We start from the raw sequence: 24,263 nt of genomic DNA, 5'->3' as shown, positions 1-24,263 counted from the left end.
GGCTTTTGCAAGACAAGGACAATAGGCCAATACCTGAAAGCAATTCTAGCGAACTGTGAGAAAAATGTTTAGATTGATTTCTGGTACTAAACTTCTATAAATGCATTAAATACCAGAAGAGAGTCTATGTTTAATTAAAGCATGGGATGGAATAAATAAACCCAGGCAAAATTGAAGTGAATAAGACTAAGATTCATTTACACATTTAACAAACACTTATCCAGCACCTACTGTGGAATGTGCTAGTTTCCAGAACTACCAAGATGAAAAAGGCATAGATGGGACCATGAGGAATGATGGCGTGCAGTAGGGGTGGCAGGCTTGTAAACAGAAGGTGGAAGGAGACAGGAGGACATGCTCGGGGTGGGGGGAGAGGGGTTCTGGAGCATGGAGGAGGGTGAGTGGCCTTTTCCAGGGAGTGGAGACAAACAGAGGACCAATCATGGCAGAGGGAGAAGGCACACAGGGGAAGGGCCTTTAGGTGGAAGGAATCATTTATGCAAATGCATGACATGTTCAGCGAAGCACAAGATGATGAAAAGAAATCGGAGGGAAAATGGAATTTAGTTTTAATATTGGCCAAGAATTGCTCTTGGAGCCTTATCTCATTCATGGAGCTAATTATTCGAGAATGTAATATTTCAAATGTTTCAGCCTGTGTCTGGGGTTTGGTTTGAAATAGAATGTCTGTTGTAAAGATGAAGGCAAAGGTGACTTTGGTGCTCTCAGCTTTGCCTTAGCTCCCCATCAAACCTGGAATAAAATACTTCATCCTCCCTATGACCTCTGGGCTCCTGTCTTAACTCAGACTGCTCTAACAAAATACCATAGATGGAGTGGTTTATCAGCAGAAATTTCCTTCCCGTAGTTCAGAAGGCTGGACGTCCAAAATCTGGGAGCCAGCATGGTTGGGGTTGTGGTGAGACACTTCCAGGTTACAGATGGCCCTCTCCCTGTCCTCCTTTGGCCAAAGAGCAGAGGCAAGTAGCAAAGTCTTGGGTCTCTTCTTAAAAGGCACTAATTCTAATTATCTGATTATCTCCCAAAGTTCCTGCCTTCTAATATCATATTCAGAGTTAGGATCTCAACATAAGATTTTTGGGAGACACACCCATTGAGTCCATAACAACCTCCCCATCTCTTTCCCTCTTACTGCATCTCCCTTCTGTGCTTCCAACCACTCCCAACTTTCTTAATTTTCCTGTCTTAGGTTTTAGAATTTGCTGCTCCCTCCACCTAGAACAGATGTCTCATTTATTTGCATGTCTTACTGTCCCCGTATTATTCGGCTTTTGGCTCAGATGTCACCCCCAGGGGACCTTCACTGAAGCTCCAAAAAGCATTCCCACTCACCCCGTACTCTTTAGAGCACATGCCACTGCTTGACATTATGCAGTTCGGCAACTTATATGCTTAGTATCTAACTTCCTATAGTGGATTAAATGGAAAACCCCCTAAAAGATATGCTTGTTTCTTAACAGGGGAAACTATAAACATGAACTCATTTGGAAAAAAAGAGTCTTTGCAGATGTAATTTTAAGGTTAGGAACTCAGGGAATGAAATAATCTTGGACACAGTGTGGGCCTTAAATCCACTGACATGTTTTTATAAAAGAAGAGAAAGGGGAAAAATAGAGCTCTTGACACTCTTGCCCTATACTAAAAACTTTGGTGATAACAAAAGGGTTAATACATACAAAGACATTTGCTTTTGTTTTCTCTTTCAGTGTCCCTAACAGTCACATGAGATGGTGAAAGATCCCAGTTTCACTTTACAGCTCACCAAATTCAAGCTCAGAGAAATGTCAGTGACATGCACCTTAGCTAACACACCCCATCAAGGGACACAGGGCTCTCTGAAGACCTCTAGACTGGGGTGTTCCAGCTCCAATTCTGCACGCCTTGTAGACCTCTGCTTTCTAGCATCGGCATGAGCAGCAGAGAACAGAAACAAACTTCCATCAGGAGTGCGAGCTATGCAAATATTCCAATAGGTATCTCTGCCCCCATCATCTCATTCAGTCCTCCTGACACTTCTGTGAGGCCGCTGCTGTTGGCTTCGGTTTACAGACATGAAAACAAATATTAGCACAGAGCTGAAGAGAGATGGAGGCACTGTGAAGTCTGTTGTGGTTGACCTGAAAGTTCCTGATCTTTCTGCAGTAGACAACTTTCAGACTGTGCACACTAGTGCTCATAATGAGTTTATTCCAACTCTTTGATGCCTCATTTTGAGCTTTCAGATGTGATTTCCCAGACATGTCCAGTGATGCTGTACTTGTGCCCTTTTTCATCCATCTTCTCTCGGCCCTTATAAGAACGGTTTTATTTTTCCTATCAGTCACCACCTAGTGCTTAATCTCCAGGGGACTGAGCTTTTTGCTGCTTTCTTTTCTTAGAATGGCTGCGGAGGGTGTGAACCCAAAATTTGTAGAGAGACCTTTGGAGTTTGGGTAGTTTTTCTACATTTACTCTACCTCAACTGAAACTTTTTTTTGGCCCTCATGTCCCCTTAATTTTCTGACACTGCTTCTTCACGGATTTGGGAACACCAGGAGGCCTGAGAATCGAGCTCCACAGAAAGATAAGCCACCTTAACGAAAGGTCAGTCTGCCAGGAGACGCCTGAAAATGAGGTATTAAAAAAGCATGCTTTGTTGTGGCGAGGACAGATAACACCTTGTCCTTCCCCCTCAACCTCTGTCCTCTTTGAAAATAAAAGTATTCTCAGTTCTAGAGACTTTCAAACTCCACAGTTCTATCTGATTAAGGTATGGACAAGAAATATTTCATATATAGGGATTTCTTCTGCTTTGTAATAACAGGAGAAAAGAACCAAGGGCTCTCTGTATCCTGTTTATTCTGTTTTGGGATTATTCCTTTTTAGAGGCTAAAAATACTTCCTCTAATGCAAAATTGGTAAACTACCTCAACCCACTGGGTTGATTTTAAGGAAAACAAAACAAAACAACAACAAAAAACTAGCATCTGTCATTATTATTATAATTTTTTTTTTCAAATCAGTCTTTTGCCTGCATTTCTGTTATATCTGGTAGCATCCTTTCTGAATTAATTAATCGATACTTTTATCCAGGATCTTATGTTTGTAGTTTGAAGGTGTCATCACTAAATGGTAAGGCTAGAAGCTTGTTTCTCTCCAAATAAATAGAATTGGGGGAACCAATCATTGAGATGACCTTTCCCAATCACACAATTCATTGATATAATTTTACTTTAATTCCTTACCGACTAGTTGTAAAATTAAGACTTCTATTTTATAACATATAGAGGCTTTAAAAAAAAAAAAAAGGTCCCCCTGTCTTTTTCAGTCTTCACAATAACCCAGTGAACCGATAGAACTTGGCAGGATTAAGCCACTTTTACAAAGGAGGAGAGAGGCTCAGCTGAGGAAGGACCTTGCCTAGGGTATCTGAATGTCTTAATTGTATCTAGATTAAGGATTTATTAACTGGTACCTTTTCTCACAATCCGGCATTTCTTCCATTCTTCCATTTTGCTCTGCTACCTCTGTTTTTTCAAGATGCATTCACATGTAGGGAGGAAAAAAGACAAAAATTTTAGGGCCAGGGAAAGGAACAAAAGTAGAAATATCCAGTGTGTGCCAGACAGGTCTAGATATTTTGTGTATGCTATTCAATCCCCATGAAAAATCCTAGTGTATCCTCTGCAAGAGAGAAATGGAGAACTCTAAAATCTCCACACTTAACAGCTTTTGGCAGAGTTGTATCCTTTCCATTGAAAAAATAATAATTAATTTTTTATAAGCCTGTCAAGGATGTTTAGTCTTTTGGTAACAGTTCACAGCACTAAGATGCATAGGACTGTCACATTTATATAAACTGTAGCCAACTGCAAAGATCATTGAATAATTCAGCAGGGAAAGTTCCTAGTATATTAATGACAGAGAGAGATGAGACTGGCTATGGATTGGGTACAGGTAGAAATCACCAAGAGAAAATTTATTGTTAAAAGCTGGAGGGACCAAAGAGTTTTAGTTAGACATATGTCAGCTTTATTATCAGTTTCATTATACTCCTCTTCAATAACCTAAGTGAGCTGATAAGTTTTCTAAATACAATCATGCCCTTATAAAAAATGTCTCAGAGTTTGAAGTGAAGAAGTGAAAAGCACTTAATTTTCAGTTTAGTATATCAATTAAAAGATATGTTTTTATGTGCAGCAATTATTCACAACTATCATATATATCTTATATATCATGCATGTGTGCATAGTAAAAACTTTGGCTAATATCTGCCTCATTTGCATTTGTTTCTTTCCACTCTTTTTTTTTAAATTTTTTTTTCAGCATGACAGTATTCATTATTTTTCCACCACACCTAGTGCTCTATGTAATTTGTGCCCTCTATAATACCCACCACCTGGTACCCCATCTTCCCACCCCCACCCCTTCAAAACCCTCAGATTGTTTTTCAGAGTCCATAGTCTCTCATGATTCACCTTCCCTTCCAATTTCCCCCATCTCCCTTCTCCTCTCTAACTCCCCATGTCCTCAATGCTATTTGTTATGCTCCACAAATAAGTGAAACCATATGATAATTGACTCTCTCTGCTTGACTTTTTTCACTCAGCATAATCTCTTCCAGTCCCATCCATGTTGCTACAAAAGTTGGGTATTCGTCCTTTCTGATGGAGGCATAATACTCCATAGTGTATATGGACCACATCTTCCTTATCCATTCATCTATTGAAGGGCATCTTGGTTCTTTCCACAGTTTGGCAACCGTGGCCATTGCTGCTATAAACATTGGGGTACAGATGGCCCTTATTTTCACTACATCTGTATCTTTGGAGTAAATACCCAGGAATACAATTGCAGGGTCATAGGGAAGTTTTATTTTTAATTTCTTGAGGAATCTCCACACTGTTCTCCAAAGAGGCTGCACCAACTTGCATTCCCACCAACAGTGTAAGAAGATTCCCCTTTCTCCACATCCCCTCCAACACATGTTGTTTCCTGTCTTGCTAATTTTGGCCATTCTAACTGGTATAAGGTGATAACTCAATGTGGTTTTAATTTGAATCTCCCTGAGGGCTAGTGATGATGAACATTTTTTCATGGGTCTGATAGCCATTTGTATGTCTTCATTGGAGAAGTGTCTGTTCATATCTTCTGCTCATTTTTTGATATGATTATCTGTTTTGTGTGTGTTGAGTTTCAGGAGTTCTTTATAGATTCTGAATATCAACTTTTTGTCTGTACTGTCATTTGCAAATATCTTCTCCCATTCCGTGGGTTGCCTCTTTGTTTTCTTGACTGTTTCCTTTGCTCTGCAGAAGCTTTTGATTTTGAAGTCCCAGAAGTTTATTTTCCCTTTTGTTTCCTTTGCCTTTGGAGACATATCTTGAAAGAAGTTGCTGTGGCTGATATCGAAGAGAATACTGCCTATGTTCTCTAGGATTCTGATGGATTCCTGTCTCACATTGAGGTCTTTTATCCATTTTGAGTTTATCTTTGTGTACTGTGTAAGAGAATGGTTGAGTTTTATTCTTCTACATATAGTTGCCCAGCTTTCCCAGCACCATTTATTGAAGAGACTGTCTTTCTTCCACTGTATATTTTTTCCTGTTTTGTCGAAGATCATTTGCCCATAGAGTTGAGGGTCCATATCTGGGCTCTCTACTCTGTTCCACTGGTCTATGTATCTGTTTTTATGCCAGTACCATGCTGTCTTGGTGATCACAGCTTTGTAGTAAAGCTTGAAATCCGGTAACGTAATGCCCCCCGTTTTATTTTTGTTTTTCAACATTTCCTTAGCGATTTGGGTTTTCTTCTGATTCCATACAAATTTTTGGATTATTTGCTCCAGCCCTTTGAAGAATACCAGTTGTTTCCACTCTTTTAAATCTTCAAGTATGTACTTGGGTCATAAAACCAGCTGTATATTCAGTAAGTGACCATAAGTGACACTCTACAGCATTTTAAAGTGTGGTAATGCTTCTGGGTATGGAAGAGAACAGAAGAGGGAGTCTTTGGGATGAGACATAGCAGTGTGGAGTTTCTGACTCAGACTGAGAATCTGTTTTTATTTTTAAATGTTTAAAATTTACATTTAGAGCAGATTTTGCAAAATTTCCCTGTTAAAAGTCATATTCAGGAAATTCAGACATAGTTCTCCTGTAATGTCCCATGTGTAAAAGATCGTTTACCATGTAGGTAATCATATAGAGCTTTATTTTTTTCCATTGAAATTTGTAAGAATCCATGTCTGGGATCACATCTGTGGGTAGGGAGGAGATGTGGTCAAAAGTTTCGACCCAACAGGGACAGATGTGATAATGAACTTTAAGGAACCGTCTGACATGAGTAGTAACTGTAACACAAATCTGGTTTGAGCAACTGTTCAAATGATTCATGGAGGGAGGACAGAGGCTAGAGAGAAACTAGTGAAGAGAAATTTTCAGTGAGGTTATCGGGTAGAAGTTAGCATATTCTCACACACTGTGATGTTCCAGCTTGGTATGAGCCTGGCAGTTACAATAATCAATTTAGGTGAGGAAACTGGCTCCTTGTTCCAAAGCTCATTATTACTTCAATTAACACTGTTTGATCAGGTTTTCTGGTGGTTACTTCAAATGTTAATCTTCATGGTCATCTGGTTGGTGGTTAATTCCTTTCTCCCATTGGATTGCAGGAAGGGATGACTTATGTGTAATTTCTGCAACCTTGACTGTGACTGGCCATGACCTTGAAAACCTCGAGATGAGATATATGGAGAAATTTGCAAGGCTGTTTTGCAAGTAGTCTCTCTTTGCTGCAGAATTTTCTCACAGCAGACAGGTTTAAGGGGATATATGCACTGAACACCAAGAATTTAAATCAATGAAGATGGATGGCTGCCATTAGGAACTGGGCTGCTGTAGTTGGACATTATCTGATGTGTGGTCAGGTTGCCTTTATTGAAATAAATGCAACAGAGTAGATGTTACTATAATTTAGGGGCTCACAAACTGTTAGCAGTGGGAGGGTTCTCTGAGGTCACCTAGCTTAGCTCCTAGATGAAGCAGATGAGCCAAGAGACCTTGAGACCTCTGAAGAGACCTTGCTCAGTTAGCTGGAATCCTGATGTCATGAAGCTCCTTTCATTTCAGATTTTCTCCGCATCGGTCCCACTGCCCTGTGTCCGAATCTAGGCTCTGCTTACTACCTGAGCAAGTCACTTAACTTCTCTCCATGCCTTAGTTTCCCTTCCACAATTTGGAGGTAATAATAATAATATATAAGGCATTTAGCTTTATGAGTACTGACAAATAGTATACATCATATATGTCTGACAAATAGTATATATCATATTCCTGTTGCTATTTTATGGTTTTTAGTATAAATATATACTAATAGTATATATTTGTATGATGTATACAAATAGTATACATCATATTCTTGTGGCTATTTTATGCTTTTTATTAGCATCTATATTAGAAGAAAGGGAGTTTTGCGTGGCGTTTCTATAGATCATTGGTTGTCGTGGGGTGGGGGAATGGTTTACCCCAGGGAATTTTTGGAAATGTTTTTGGTTGTCCTAGCTCAAGGTCAAATGGTGCTCTGGCATCTGCTAGGTAGAAGCCAGAAATGTTGCTGAACATCTTATAATGAGCTCTCCCTACTTTGAAAGCCTATATGTAAGATTCCTTTTACACATTGGCCATACCCCTCATTCTTCTCCAGCAACTGTTTGGTATGATCTCAGCAATTTCAAATGATCCAAGTGGGTTTTTGTTTGTTTGTTTGTTTGTTTTGTTTTGTTTCAGATTATTTTTTTATTTGCCAGAGATAGCAAGAAAGGGAACACAATCATGGCAGAGCTGGAGAGGGAGAAGCAGAAAGAAGAGAGAGAAGCAGGTTGCCCAGAGGCTGAGCAGGGAGCCCTGTGTGGGCCTCAGTCCCAGGACCTTGGAATCATGATTTGAGCCCAAGGCAGCTGCTTAAGGAGATGTGGTCAAAAGTTTCGACCCAACAGGGACAGGTGCATGCATGACCCAGGCACCCCAATCCAAGTTTTTTTAAACATGAAAGTTTGTGAAAAAGTATATATTTTTAGCACTTTGTATACTGGGTATTCACTTGGATTATGTAGAGTGTTGCTATTCATTATTCTTAATTTCATATTGAAGTAGAAAAATAAATATTATGGTCAGAAGTCTTTTTTTTTTCCCTTAAAGATTTTATTTATTTTATTTGACAGACAGAGATCAGAAGCAGGGCTTCTGAGAGAGGAGGCAGAGAGAAGCAGGCAGAGAGAGAGGAGGAAACAGGCCCCCTGCTGAGCACCCTGGGATCATGATCTGAGCCAAAGGCAGAGGCTTTAACCCACTGAACCACCCAGGTGCCCCTGTGGTCAGAAGTCTTAAAGATAGTGATGTGCTTTTACAACTGTTGAAATAGAAGAAGGTCTTACCAATCACTGGAATTTATTCCAATAGAATTTTTAAAGCTTCTCCCTGTCCTGGTATTCCTCTCTCTCTTTTTTTCAAACTTATTTATTTATTTGCTTTGATGCTGTCTTGATGCAAAGGGACAGTTGTGACCTTGATGTAATCTACAAATATTTTTCTCTTATTTGTAAAAGTGAAATATAAAGTCTCACAAAGTTAGATAAAATACATGCCTGAGATCATGTGGAAGGTTATAGCCTTTTCAAAAAGCAGTTTCCTATATATGCCTGTGTTTATAGAGTTATAAGATCCCTTTAAAATTGTGAATAACCAGGAAAATATAGTGGCTGATAGCCCAACAGGGAGAACTAACACTTCTAGCTGTACGGTGTTACATTTCACTGAGAGCAATAGTATCATATAAGGATCTCTCTAAATATAAATTTTAGCATGGGACTCTCTACAAAAGGGAGCAATTTTATAAATGTGATACACTGTAAAGAAACACTAAACACACACACACACAATATAGATAGACAGACATAATGTGTGAATATGTGATACAAATATGCATATATTATTAGGCTTAACTAGATTTATTTATTATGTTTTAAGGATTTTATTTATTATTTATATGAGAGAAAGGGAGTAAGCACAAACAGGGTAGGGGCAGAGGGAGATTGAGAAACAGACTCCCCTCTCAGGAGGGAGCCCACCTTACTGCTCAATCCCAGGACCCTGGGATCATGACCTGAGCCAAGGGCAGATGGTTAACTGACTGAGCCACCGAGGTGCCCTGAGCTTAACTACATTTAAATCTAAAGAAGTATGATTCGATTTTTCCCTTGCTTTCTCTTTTATGTTAGTCAACTAAGTTGCAATAATGCTGTGTAACAAACTACCCCAAACTCAGTGAGCTTGCAACAGTAAGAATTTATCCTCTAGTTCAGGTGTCTGTAGGTGAGTCTGGTTCAGCTGATCTAGACCGGCTTCAGCTAGAAGGATCTGGTTTGTCAGTTCTCCGTATGTCTGTGGCCTAGTGTATAGTTTGTGGGGACTTGGTTTTATCCCAGTGGATAAGCTAGAGTACAAGAGCCAAGTCAAGCTTCACAAATACATTTAACACTCTTTGCAGATCATATTCACTACATTCTGTTGCCAAGGCAAGACACATGGTCCAATCAAATGTCAATGGACAGAGGAAAGTATTTTTCCCATAGTGAGAAAGAAAGGGAGATTTCAGTTCAGTATTTGCTCAAAACTATTTCCAGTCATCACCTTCTTCTCATTTCAGGTAAGGGTACATTTTTCTCTTTCTTGGGGTTCTTTTCTCTGCCTCCTCCCACCCTCCAGTTGCAATAATCAGAAAAACAAGCCCAGATCTGTGCTGCATCTTTTAGCTTGACATTCTAGAGCACACATCTATGTTCTTCCTCATTTATAATGATATGTTAATATATGCATGAATGTGGTTAATTTGTTGGAGACAATAATTTAATTATAGACTCAGATATTTCACAGCATAAACAACAGGAAAAGAAGATATAAGAATGGGTGAAAACTTCAGATTTGGTACCAGTGTGTAATTATGAAATGACATACCAATTAGGAGATGCAAATGACTTTTAAGAAAAACAAGCATTTTAGAATGTTTCATGTCTTCTCCTAGAGAGCATTAGTTAGCAAATGAGAGGGAAAAATAATATGCACAGTACTGAGGGTCATGACAAGTCTGTTTCTCTTTCTCCTACATTATTGAATCATTTCTCTCTTTGTCTCCTGTTCTCTCTGAATTTATTTCTTTAGCTTTGTATATAACAGCGTTCGAGCTCTCAGCAAAACAGTCAACTTTGCTTCCCCTTGACATAGGATGTACATGTACTATGAAATCCGTAACTCCATAGTCACATGTGGTAGACACGATTCTGAGAATGGCCCACATGGCCCATCACCTTTGTGTAACCAATCCCCTCCTCTTTGAGGACATAATGTGTGAATATGTGATACAAATATGCATATATTATTAGGCTTAACTAGATTTATTTATTATGTTTTAAGGATTTTATTTATTATTTATATGAGAGAAAGGGAGTGAGCACAAACAGGGGTAGGGGCAGAGGGAGATTGAGAAACAGACTCCCCTCTCAGGAGGGAGTAGCTCTTTGAATATGCTGTGATATAATTCCTGTGATTATATTACATGTCAGAGCTGACCTTAAAATAGGCAGACTATCTGTGTGGGCCTATTCCAATCAAACGAGTCTTTGAAAGTGTAGAGGTTTCCCCAACTGGTGGCAAAAGAACAGGCCAGAGAGATTCAAAGCATGAAAAGGGCTCAATGTAATGTTGACAGTTCGAAGACAGAGAGGGAAGGGATGGGGGATGGACAGACTGTAGAAAACAGAAGCCTGAGAAAGATACAGCCAACAAAAACTGGAGACCAAGGACCTGTAACCACAGGGTCCTGGATCCTGCCAGTAACCTGAATGAGCTTGGATGTGAATTAGTCCCTAGAATCTCTAGATAAGAGTACAGCCAGCTGGTACTTGGATTTCAACCTTGTGGGATCCTCAGTAGGCAATGAAGTCTAGCCGCTGGACTTGTGAACTACAGAACTGTGAAATAATAAATAGATAATGTTTTCAGCTGCTACATTTTTGGTAGTTTATTATGTAGAGTTATAAAATGAATACAATATCTTAAAACATTTATTTTTATTTTTTTTATTTTTAAAGATTTTATTTATTTATTTGTCAGAGAGAGTGAGCACAGGCAGACAGAGAGGCAGACAGAGGCAGAGGGAGAAGCAGGCTCCCTACTGAGCAAGGAGCCCGATGTGGGACTCGATACCAGGACCCTGGGATCATGACCCGAGCCGAAGGCAGCCGCTTAACCAACTGAGCCACTCAGGCGTCCCTCTTAAAACATTTATACGTGTGTGTGTCTATCACTATGTCAGTGATACCCTCTTCATATGTTGGAGTTGACACATTAGCTCTGACAAATCAAATTACAGAGACTTTGCTAGATTGCTATTTTTAGATTGGTCTTGGAGTTCACTTAAATCATGTAATCTTACCCTTGTACAGAAGCAGATTAAGATTTTGTGGGATCAGGATCTTATACAGTTTTAGGACTCCCTTTAAGAAAAGGATTATATGAGTAATATATAAAACTAAGTATAAAGTAGTAAAATTTATTTAGGATGAAAAATTATAAATTTTAAAATTATAAATTTTAGAAAGCTAACAAATTATATAAATATTTTAAAAAATGAAATGGTAACATTTAAAATATATTATCTGCTTATTTGATCTGTGTAATATTTTTCTTAATTCTCACTTGTATATTGTTTGATAATTTTGCAATATTTTTATAGAGAGAATAGAAAGATGACTCAGGTTTATAGCAGAGTTGATAGAAATTTGTTTTTTATTATAATTAGAAAATTTCCCTTTTACTTAGCAACTCATTGTAATAGTATATAAATTTTTTGGATCATTGTCAAATATGAAATAGTATCTATTGATTTTCTTCCATAAGTTGTGAGATTTTGTGGTATTTCTTTTCTTTTTGTTAAGATTTTATTTATTTGATAGAGAGAAAGAGAGAGCACGATCAGGGGTGCAGCAGGCAAGGGAGAGGGAGAAGCAGGTTCCCCAATATAGTAGGGAGGCCAACGTGGTGTTCAATCCCAGGACTCTGGATTCATGACCTGAGCCTAAAGCAGCAACTTAACCAACTAATCCACTCAGGGGCCCAGATTTTGTGATATTTCATATTTCGTTGTGTATTAATATCGAATCATCATTGAAATGACAGTATTTACTAACCAGTTTCTCACTCGTGTTCTCAGGTTAGTAGTATATTAAGAGTTATATTATTTTTATCAATATAAGTAATTTGTGTCATTTTAATGTGAAATTTGTTTATTTTTACCAATGTATTCATCTGATACATTATTAATTCCTCTTCATTACTTGACTTCTTAATCCTAGAGCTCATGTATTATTTCTAGTCAAATATATCTCTTCTACTTATGACTCCTCCTTTTGTGTAATCTAATTCTTTTGGTATTTTTTTCATGTCAACATAATTTCTAAAGTGACAATTTCACTTTTTGTTTTATCACTTTTTGTTAACTTTTTTTACTTTTTTTTAAACTGTGTATTATTTTCCCTTTTTGTTGTTATTGTTGTTGAGCTATAATTGACAAATAGCATTGTGTTAGTTTTAGGTGTACAACATACTGAGTTGATAAATGTGTATATTGGGAAATTATTACCCTAATAAGTTTAGTTAATACACATTGTGCCATATTATTATTTTTTTATTTATTTCAGAGAGAGAGAGAGTGGGAGGAGGGGCAGAGAAAGAGTCTTTAAGCAGACTCCCTGCTGAGTGGGGTTCCTGATGTGGGGCTCAATCCCACAACCCATGAGATCATGAGCTGAGCTGAAACCAAGAGTCTGACACTCAACTGACTGAGCCACTCAGGCACCCCTCGTACTGTATTATTTTTATCTAAATTGTATTCCATTTCTTGTATTCTATTTCACAAAAATAATTTCATATACATACTAATCAAAATCTATATTTTATTGCTATTTTATTGAAATGTGCTACAACATGTTTTCAAATTGCAGTTAAAATGGTATTTTGGACTTTCTCATGCTTTTGAATATTTTACAAGCTTGTTTTTTAAATTTTTCTTACAAGTCTTTAGAAATATATTTTAGATACCTAAAATATCTTTGACCCCAACTTATAAGCTGCAAGTTTGGAAAAGCCTTTTATTTTTTTTTTTCAAGTAATCTCTACACCCAGCACAGGGCTTGAACTCACAAACCCGAGATCAAGAATTGCATGCTCTACTGGCTGAGCCAGCCCAATTGCCCTGAAAAAGACTTTTAATGAGAGTCCATCCAGTATCCATAAACTTCCAACATTGGGGACTGCCAGAGTGATTCATATCACCTTTGGGTCACCTTTATGTCAAGATACCAGGTGAGTTCAGCCATTGGGTGGTAGACAACTTTGAGGAAGCCATTTTTACCCTAGGATAGTCATCTATAACTTGACTACACATAAAAAGTGATCATGAACCATGCAAATATACTTAAACTTTTCCTTAGCTTGATTCTAAAATGATCATGGTTGCCCCAAACTCTGAGAGACATAGGAGAAAATGTGCCATATAAAATTTGGAATGGAAGAGGATAACAGTGTTAGTGAATTCCAATTAAACCATCTTGCCTTCTAAATATTAGAAAATTATACAACTGTGTGAACATGCTACCAGAAACCATGGATGGGGTGAACTATGTGAGGGAGGGGCCTGAAGCCTAAGTTTCATTGGCTCCACTGTAAATATGACTCTGTTTTTTTTTTTTTTTAATTAAGCATAAGGGTGCATATATCACTTTTTTTTTTTTTTAACAGTGAACTCTTTCCTTCTGCCACCACCACCACTCTCTAGCTAGACAGGTTACAGATAGAAGCTTATATTTGTGAATAGAATAGATGTTTTTTCAGGGAAAGGAAAGAAGTAAAAAGTTCAGCAATGGAGGAACCCCAATAAATTAGAACAAGGCTAAAACACAGCTAATCAAAACACAGGGTGGAAAAGCTAGCAGATTGTGGCACCAAGTTAGGTTGGTATGATAGTTAAGTGTATTTGAAATATTTGAATATTAGACTGGAATCCTTTAATATCTTTATTGATGGTCATTAATGATGTTCTAAAATATTCTAATAGTGGCCTCAATAGAAAGATTGCAAAATCTTCTCATGGAAGAGCCTTTGAAACACAGTCCACTGAAGGTTTGTGTCCTGTGAGGTGATAATACATAACCTTTAAAAGTCAGATCCATAGTACTGTTTGGTAAATGATGGATTAAACATGGTTAAACCAGTTGTTTTGGTTTTTTGGTTTTTTGGTTTTGTTTTGTTTTCTTTTTACAGAACTTAACGTGAATCTTTAGGAAGCTGTTAGGATTTGTAAATGTCTAAGAGTAGGATAAAATAGTGTTAGTTCTTGTTATGTGCAGTAATTATGTTCTGTAAAGTCATGGAAAACACTAAATTCACGAACACTGAGCCATTGTTCTTAAAGGATAGAAAGGGTTAGGTTCCTACAGGCCTCTGGTCACAAACATTTTATCAACTGATCAATATATAATCTTGTTCTATGTGTGTTTCTTTTTAAGGAACATTTTTAAAATAAATATTGTTGATTCATTAACATTGAAATCACAGACAGCAGCACTGTACCTCATGTTTGAATCAAGTTTATCAAACACACCAATTTTCTCGATGAAGCACATTGTTTTCTTATGCTGGAGCCATTTTAAGCAGCAACAAAACCTTTCAAAATGTGAAAAACATGGTCTAAAATATACCATCCAAAAGGATCTTGTTTACATTATGAGAGCTGAGATAAAGAGGTAGAATGTCACCTTCACGTGTAGGTAGGAAAGTGCACATTGGGTGACTCAAAATTTTTGGTGCTTGTTGTGTGTGCCAGTACATAAATAACCACAACAATACCCAAATTATTGATTTGTGTCATACATGTAAATTTTAGCAAAGAGGTTTATTTGCAGATACTGATTCTGTGAATAATGAGAATCAACTGCATAACTTAATTGCATTTATGTATTCCCTTATTCACTCAACCACTTAATGAGTATTATTGAGAGCCACCCCTTTGTCAGGCATTGCCAGGGTCCTAGGACTCCAAAGTTAAAAAACATCATCCTTTGTGTTTATTTAGTGGGCATTTTTAAATACCATTTTGGTGTTTTATTTCAGATTTAAGAAGTACATGCTGAGCACAGAGCAGTGGCTATGTGTTAGACCTTCACAACTCACCCCTTTCAGGATCTGCATGAATTTGGTTGAATCTCTCAAAATCTCACTTCCCTTTTCTGTAAAATAGGAGGGTAACATTACCTTCCCTATACAGTTGTCTTAATGATTTTTTTTTTAATTTAAGCATACTTGACACATTATACTAGATTAGCTTCAGGTATACAGCATAGTGATTGCACAAGGTATACATTATACTGTGCTCACCACAAGTGTAGCTACCATCTGCCACCATACAGCATCATTACAATATCATTGACCATATTCCTTATATTGTGCCCTTTATTCCTATGACTTATTCTTCCATAACTAGAAGGCTGTATCTCCCCTTTCCCTTCACCAGTTTTTCTCAATCCCCTATATTCCTCTCCTCTGGAAACTATTGGTTCTCTGTATTTATAGGTCTAATTCTGTTTTTTTTTCTTTTCTTTTGTGTACCTATTCCACCTATGAGTGAAATCGTATGGTACTTGTCTTTTTCAGTTTGACTTGTTTCACTTAGCATAATATCTTCTAGATCCATCTATGTTGTCTCAAATAGCATGCTTTTATCCTTTTTAATGTCTGTGTAATAGTTGTGTGTGTGTGTGTGATATATACCACATCTTTTTTATCCATTTGTCTATTGATGTACATCCGCAAATCAGTCAATGTGATACAACACATCAATAAAAGAAAGAACAAGAACCATATGATACTCTCAATAGATGCTGAAAAAGCATTTGACAAAGTACAACATCCCTTCCTGATCAAAACTCTTCAAAGTGTAGGGATAGAGGGCACATACCTCAATATCATCAAAGCCATCTATGAAAAACCCACCGCAAATATCATTCTCAATGGAGAAAAACTGAAAGCTTTTCCGCTAAGGTCAGGAACACGGCAGGGATGTCCATTATCACCACTGCTATTCAACATCGTACTAGAGGTCCTAGCCTCAGCAATCAGACAACAAAAGGAAATTAAAGGCATCCAAATCGGCAAAGAAGAAGTCAAATTATCACTCTTCGCAGATGATATGATACTATATGTGGAAAACCCAAAAGACTCCACTCCAAAACTGCTAGAACTTATACAGGAATTCAGTAAAGTGTCAGGATATAAAATCAATGCACAGAAATCAGTTGCATTTCTCTACACCAACAGCAAGACAGAAGAAAGAGATATTAAGGATTCAATCCCATTTACAATTGCATCCAAAACCATAAGATACCTAGGAATAAACCTAACCAAAGAGACACAGAATCTATACTCAGAAAACTATAAAGTACTCATGAAAGAAATTGAGGAAGACACAAAGAAATGGAAAAATGTTCCATACTCCTGGATTGGAAGAATAAATATTGTGAAAATGTCTATGCTACCTAAAGCAATCTACACATTTGATGTACAATATTGTAAACAATGCTGCAATAAGCATAAGGGTGCATATATCTTTTCAAATTAGTGCTTTTTTTTTCTTTGGGTAAATGCCCAGGAGCAGAATTTTTGTATCATATTGTATTCCTATTTTTATTTTTTTGAGGAAACTTCATACTGTTTTCCACAGTAGCTGCACCAGTTTCTATTCCCACCAATAGTGTAAGAGGTTTCCTTTTCTTCCACATCATTGCCAACACGTGGTACTTCTTGTCTTTTTGGATTTTATCCATTTCAATAAGTAGAAGGTAATATTTCATTGTGGTTTTGATTTACATTTCTCTGATGATTAGTGATATTGCACATATCTTCATGAGTCTGTTGTCCATCTGTATGTTTTCTGTAGAAAAATGTCTATTCAGTTCCTCTGTCCATTTTTAAAAATCAATTTGGGAGTTATATATGTTTTTTAAATATTTTGGATATTAATCCTTTATCAGATAATATCACTTGCAGATATCTTCTTCAGTAGCTTGTCTTTTTGTTGTGTTGATGGCTTCTTTTGCTGTGCAAAAGCTTTTTATTTTGATGTAGTCCCAATAGTTTATTTTGCTTTTGTTTCTCTTGCCTGAAGAAACATCTAGAAAAATGTTGCTACTTCTCGTGTTAGAGAAATTATTGCCTGTGTTCTCTTCTAGGATTTTTATGGGTCTAGGTCCCAAATTTAGGTCTGTAATCAATTTTGAGTTTGTTTTGTGTTATTTGTTAAAAGGTGGTCCAGCTTCATTCTTCTACATATAGCTGTCCAGTTATCCCAGCACTGTTTATTGAAGAGATTATCTTTTCTCCATTATATTCTTGCCTCCTTTGTCATAGACTAATCGATCATAAAAATGTGGGTTTATTTCTGGGCTCTCTATTCTGTTCTGTTGATCTACTTGTCTCTTTTTGTGTGGATACTATACTGTTTTGATTACTATAGCTATGTATTATTTCTTGAAATTTGGGACTATGATACCTACAGTTTGTTTTTCTTTCTGAAGATCACTTTGGCTATCTGGGGTCTTTTGTCATTCTATACAAACGTCCGTGAAAAATACTGTCTATATTATGTTAGGGATTGCATTGAATTTATAGGCCACTTTGGGTAGCATGGCATTTTAACAATATTAATTATGAAGTGGACAATTTAACACAGAGGCAGCATTACTTAAAATCCTCTTCTGTTCCTTTGACAAAGTATATTTTGGACCCACATGTAAATAATTTTGTACTTGGAATTTTAGTGATTCAAGAATGTAAAAATATTTTCTTCACAGTTTTAAGGTGAATTATTACTCTAAGCTAAGCTTACCCATATGGGCAGAGCTATTCAGTGGTCTTCATTATTAGATGGTTTTACCTTAGATCAATATTACCCAAACATAACCCTGTACCCAAGTGTCTCTTTTCATCAGAGATGCTAGTCAATGTTAAATTGATGGTGGTTGGTGTGGGAGACATTGGAAGACAGAATCTTGGACTAAATTAATTTTGGAAACCCTGAGTTTAACATTTGCCTTTAATGCATGGCTGTTTGAGAGTCTTTAGCATTCCAAAACATATCATGAATTTCCTACAGTGATAGAGAATGCAGTTTCTAAAATATGTTTGACCACAATAACTTGATGGGGAGTCAGGTATGCAAAATGAACTTCTTAAGACTTAGACACAGAGAGATTTTCTTGGGGCACCCTTTGGGTTCTGCAGCTCTGTGGCTGTCATCCTGTTCCCATCCAGAAACCTCTCGTGTATCCTGTTCTGGAACGCACTAACTCCAGGGTCTCCAAGCTTTCTGACTCCGGTGTTCCCAGCCACTCTCTTGGTGGTGAATTATTTGTTTGCATCACATTTACATCAGAAGGTCATTGACTTCTAGGGGAAGCTTTGGACAGAAGCTGTGGCTTCTTTCCATATTCTTTAACTTCTGATTATCCCTAATGAAACAGCAGCCTCTCCCTAGCACATAGTCACCTGATGTGAGCCTTGATGTCAAGGTGTCAATACTCACAACTTCAGCTGTGGCTTATTGTTGGAAAACTGCAGTTTAATTGCTGTGCATGTGTGAAGTTGTCTATTTTTGTTATTTAAGGTTGTCATGTGGCAGTGTGATTTTATAGTACAAACTGTAAGACTTCTTTTCTTATTTATTTGGCCATGTGCCGGTTCTGTAAGAGTGAAAAATAGACTTCTCTTTGTGATAACATGTGCCCTATTCTCTGTATGAAAATGTATTTGGGAAAGTCACATGGTTTAGTGGAAAGAACATTTGGAATTTCTATTCTGAAGGCCCAATGTCTCTATTTATTAAAATCATGTATGGCTCTATACAAATTATTAATACTATGTGCACCTTGATTTCATCCTGTGTGTTTGGGCAATATCACCAATAAAATTCTTATAAAGCATGTAGAAAGATTTCTGGAGAAGTGTCTGAAATAGAATAGATACTCTTGTCTCATTTTCTGTAAAGTCTGATATAGATATATATAGATAGATAGATAGATATAGATAGATACACACACACACACTCACTACCCTCATTGGGCATTATGTGCAATTAAAATATTTCCTTAATTAATAACACCAAGGAAACCAAAGTTTAGAATTTGAAGGAGCCCTGAAATTCACTCATCATCAATTTTTTTCTCTCTTTTCCCTCCTTCCTCCTTCCTTCCTTCCTTCCTTCCTTCCTTCCCTTAAATGGGTCACTTTCTGGTGGTTCTTTTAATTTTAGAAGCTGCTTATTCCTATAAAAATGCTCCCAGGGTCACCTGGTTAGCTCAATTGGGTAAGCATCTGCTTTTGGCTCAGATCATGATCGCAGGCTTTCTGCTGAGCAGGGAGTCTGCTTCTCCCTCTCCCTACCACTCACCCTGCTTGTACTTTCTCTCTCTGTCAAATAAATAAATAAAATCTTAAAAAAAAAAGTGGTTTCAGAATTTGAGAGGAAATGACATTTTAATTGATGTGATGAATCAGGTCAAACTGGAAAACATAGAAGGCACATGGCATGTGTGGTGGTCCAAATGCTATTTTTCTGCTTTGGATGCTTTTGAGAGCTATTTGTTTAAGATGTGCTTAATATGTGGGGCCTTTTTGTTGATTGTTTGTTTTTTATGTAGGCTCCACACCCATGCAGAGCCTAGTGTGGGGCTTGAACTCATGACCCTGAGATCAAGACCTGAACTAAGATCAAGGGTCGGATGCTTAACTGACTGAGCCACCCAGGAGCCCTCCCCACAACCCACCTTCTGGATAATAGTTCTGTATCCTTAGTCCTGCCACATCATGCACGGCACACACCTGCGTTATAGAAGCTTGAGTGAACTTGCACATAACTCAGGTCCTGGGATATAAAGCTTGATAAAACCAGCATGGAATACATGCTTCATGTGGTGCATAGTGTTTCTACCTCGTGCTGTTTTAATCGGTTGCAGGGAAAACACAATTATAAGGCATAAAATACTGTAAAGAAGGAAATCCTAGGAATTCCACTCTATAAGCTGTAGTTTGTAAGCCACCGAATAATGAGGAGGAGGAATAGAAGGAACAATGGCTTGTGGCTCTTTAGAAGTAATAGGCTAGAACTAAACAGGAGAAGATAATTTAGTGCTTCCCTCCCCTACACCTGCAGATGCTGATGTGGACCTCAGAAACCAGGTTTATATTTCTCCTGTTCTATATTCTCAACATTGAGCATGGTACCTTGCATATCATAGGTGGTATTTATAGAAAATATCTCCATTTCATACGGAGATATACCAAAGTACTATCATCAAGGTGGATTGAAACAACAGAGACTTATTATCTTATAGTTCTAGAAGCTGAAAGTCCACAACAAATGTGTTGGTGGGGCCATACTACCTCTAAAGTCTCTCTGGAACATTCCTTGTCTCTTCTAGCTTCTGGTCATTGTTGGCAAACCTTGGCATTCTTTGGCCTGTAAATACATCACCCTAGACTCTTCCTGTGTCTTCTCTTGATCATCTTTTTGTGCCTCTGTTTCAGTGTCCAGACTTCCCTCTTCCTATAAGGACTCCCATCATGTTGGACTTGGGGCCTACTCTCATCCAGGCTGGCCTCATCTTAACTGGATCACATCTGCAAAGACCTTATTTCCAAATAAGGTCATATTCAAGTAGACATTAACTTTTAGGGGACACTATCCAACCCAGGACAGATGGTGATCTTTTTCTGTTTTGCAGTATTCAAGAGCTGTGTCAAACACACACAGGTTGATAAGCTTCTGTACGTTAGGATATAAAGTCTAACATAGCCTACTGCTCTTTTAGTACCAGGGATTTTAATGCATAAACAATGTTTAATGGTGTACAGCAATGTGATAGGGCACCACTACCCACAAACTGCTATTTGACAACATGTTAAAAGCAACCTTCAACAGGATTCTGTCCAATCAACTGTGATGTACAAAATACAAGTTCGTGGGGCACTTGGGTGGCGCAGTCAGTTAAGCATCTGATTCCTGATTTCGGCTTGGGTCATGATCTCAGGGTCATGAGATTGAGCCCCACATCAAATTCGATAGCATGAAGCCTACTTGAGATTAAAAAAAAAAAATGCAAGTTTGAAAGTGATAAGAAAATGTGAAGTACTTTTTACACTAGCCAGAAGCTCAATTGGCTATAAAGTTTGGGGAAAATAAAAGTTTACCCGAACTATCTGTGCCGATTTCATCCTCAGTGAGTGGCAATCAGAGCAGATCCCAATTTTTCACTGAATGGATAGATCCTGTGACCATGAGGAAATGAGACTGTTGTGTGACCTCATCAAAATTTTCTGTCATTACGATGTGGTCTCAGGGTAATTTCAAAGTTGTTTTCTTTAGGTGATAAAATAGTTGAGGGGGAAAAAAAGGAAACAGCGTCATGTAGCAGAAAAAAAAAAATGGAGATTTATTTTATTTTCATTGTAACAGGACTCAAGATCCAGTGCTGAGATTTATTGACTTTGAATGAATTACTTACCCTCTTTTTGCTTTGATTATTTTTAAATATAAGGATTAACAATATTCCTCTTCTCAGAGCACTGTGCAGGTTAAATGAGATAATAATATATGTAATCATATTTGATGCAAAGAGAGTGTCCCTTTTTTCTTTTCCTTCTCTTGGTTACTTGTCATTTGTTGTAATCAGATCTAAGATATAAAGTAAAACAAAGCAATATTAAGAAAACAGAACTAGCAAATGCAGATATATAGTATTGGATGAGTTTCCTTTTCTGGTATCAGAATCTACAGAACATGTATGATAATATATAATATAATATTTACTGGCTTGCAAAATCTCAAATATCCAGCCTCAGCAGGACACCATTCAGGCCCATGGGTGTTAGCATTTATGCTCTGCTGGCCATTTTTTTCTTCTTGACTTTTCAGAATTAATGAAGCGTATACCAGTCAATGACTCTTCCACACCTGAGCCTTCTTTGCCTAATTTGTGAGAGCTTATGTAGATGAGAGAGCCAAGAAATCTCTGTCAGGCAGGTTTAAAATAGCTCATGGCACCATCTCTGGATTTCATCCCTACTGCAGTGGATTGCAAAATCTAGAGAGTGAGATTCACTGAGAGAGATAATTTGGAGACTCTGGGGTACTGGTTCCAAAGATTTGGGTTCTTAGGAATGAGATCGGATCCATGAATAGACATTTAAAAAGCCCACCTGAAATCGCTGATTTAGATAATATATGGACCTATCTTTGAAAAACTCTAGAATTGAAGCAAAGAGAGTATGTAGTCAGAGCAGTCAGAGACCCCAAGGTTGGAATACATTCCCCAAAGTAAAGAACAATATAAAATATTGAGCTCATTTTGTTTCTTCAGTCAATTCATATGGAAGTATGAATTGTAAATGGAGGGTTAAGAAAATTCATGGGGCTCCTCAAATCTTTATTAACATCAAAGAGGATTTTCAGAAAAAACAGAAAATGCTTACAAATTACGTGATGGTTTTGCACTCCATTTGTCCTAAATAACTGAGGTCATGGTAATTTCTAGAAAGGAGTGATTGGGAAAAATTACTGAAAAACCTGATCCATAAAAAAAAAAAAAAAAAAAAAAAATCTGGCAGTGCTGGTGTAGCACCTTCAGGAGAAAAGAGAACTCTGATTTGAGATTACAGACCTTGGGTCTTGTTTGGAGGTTTCGTCAGCATAGCAAAATATACCCCTTCTAGTTTTCATGGTTCACTGGAAATACACTCTGAAAACATCTTATTTTTTCCTCATGAATGAAGTCCCCAAGAATGAAGTCTTTTGTATAAATTTTACCTAGTAATAGGAGGAACCCTATAACCAAATCTGGTTTTAAGCCAGGAGTCTTAAAATTTATTTTCTCCTGTACTCCATTTCACAAATTTAAATATGTTATAAATCACTAAATTAGTTTTTGGCTTTGTAAACCTATCTATTAAATGAAGCTTGATCAGCCTGAGAGCTCCTTGAGAGCAAATTCAAATTATATTCTTCTTTTTTTTTTTTTTTGTAGCAGATTTGCATGCAATAAGTAGCCAGTAAGCCTGAAGGGGCTGTATTGGAATGGAGTGGAGGGATGTGGAATGGACTGGAATAGAAACGAATAGAATGGAATAGGATAGAATGTGGAATGGAATGAATAGAAAGGAATGGAGGGATTTAAAATGGATGAAACATGGAATGGAATGTATTGGAATAGAGTAAGTGGACTGACATCATGTTGGATATATCAGAGTTTTGACTTGATCAGTCCTGGATGAATTCATGGCATCATGTTTCAGGGCCATACACGTGAAGACCTGACTCTGAGCTAGGGATACTTGACCAAACTTCTACCCTCATTTGCAACCCTGCCTTCAGGTGCAGCACCATTCCTGGCCCACCCAAGGCCATCTCTGAGGTTTCCGATGGGGTCTTGCTCAACATCCCCACAGTTCTCCCGCTCTATGCTCTGTCAGGGAAGAGGCTCTGGGATGATACACTACTGGCTGTCACTTAGCAGTCACTTTCATGGACCAGGTACTTTAGGAATCACCTAACCTGTTACCATGGAAGGGGCAGCCTCAGTTACAGTTGTAACCATTCTAGACCCATCTCACATTATTCCTTTAAAAAGTGCCATAATGTAGTTTTCAGGAGTGTGGGCTTCACACCACATACCATGGTGTTCAGTGAGGACTCTACCACAATAGATGTAAATTCAGGCAAGTTATTAAAGTTTCCTCAACCTTTCTTTCCTCACCTGTAAAATAGAGATAAGAGTAACTGCCTCAAAATGTTGTTGACATGAAATGAAAATAACATCTATATATGTTTACACACACACACACACACACACACACACATCCTCAGCATAATCCCTTTCATGGTTAATGCATGTTAGTGTTAGTAATCATTTAGAGGACAAGATGTCACTAAGAGGACATTCCAGTGCACATGGGTGTTTCTAAAGACAGCGTGGAACTCTCTATATATATCTTTGCATTACAAGACCACACTGATCTGTTTGTCTTCACAGAACTCATTAGAGCTAGCACCCCTGATCATCGTAAGCACAGGTCTGTGAGTAGTGCTATATGTGCACCTAATCA

General features: G+C 37.6%; 1 protein-coding gene across 3 annotated transcripts in view; it reads left to right on the top strand.

Annotated features, from left to right (window-relative positions):
• KCNIP4 (potassium voltage-gated channel interacting protein 4) overlaps positions 1-24,263 on the top strand; it is a 1,175,184-nt gene that overhangs the window by 415,810 nt on the left and 735,111 nt on the right. The gene's annotated exons all lie outside the window — the stretch shown is intronic.

The sequence above is a fragment of the Mustela nigripes genome, chromosome 1 (genome assembly GCF_022355385.1).
Source record: "Mustela nigripes isolate SB6536 chromosome 1, MUSNIG.SB6536, whole genome shotgun sequence".
NCBI lineage: Eukaryota > Metazoa > Chordata > Mammalia > Carnivora > Mustelidae > Mustela > Mustela nigripes.
This window is presented reverse-complemented; position numbering and strand designations above follow the sequence as displayed.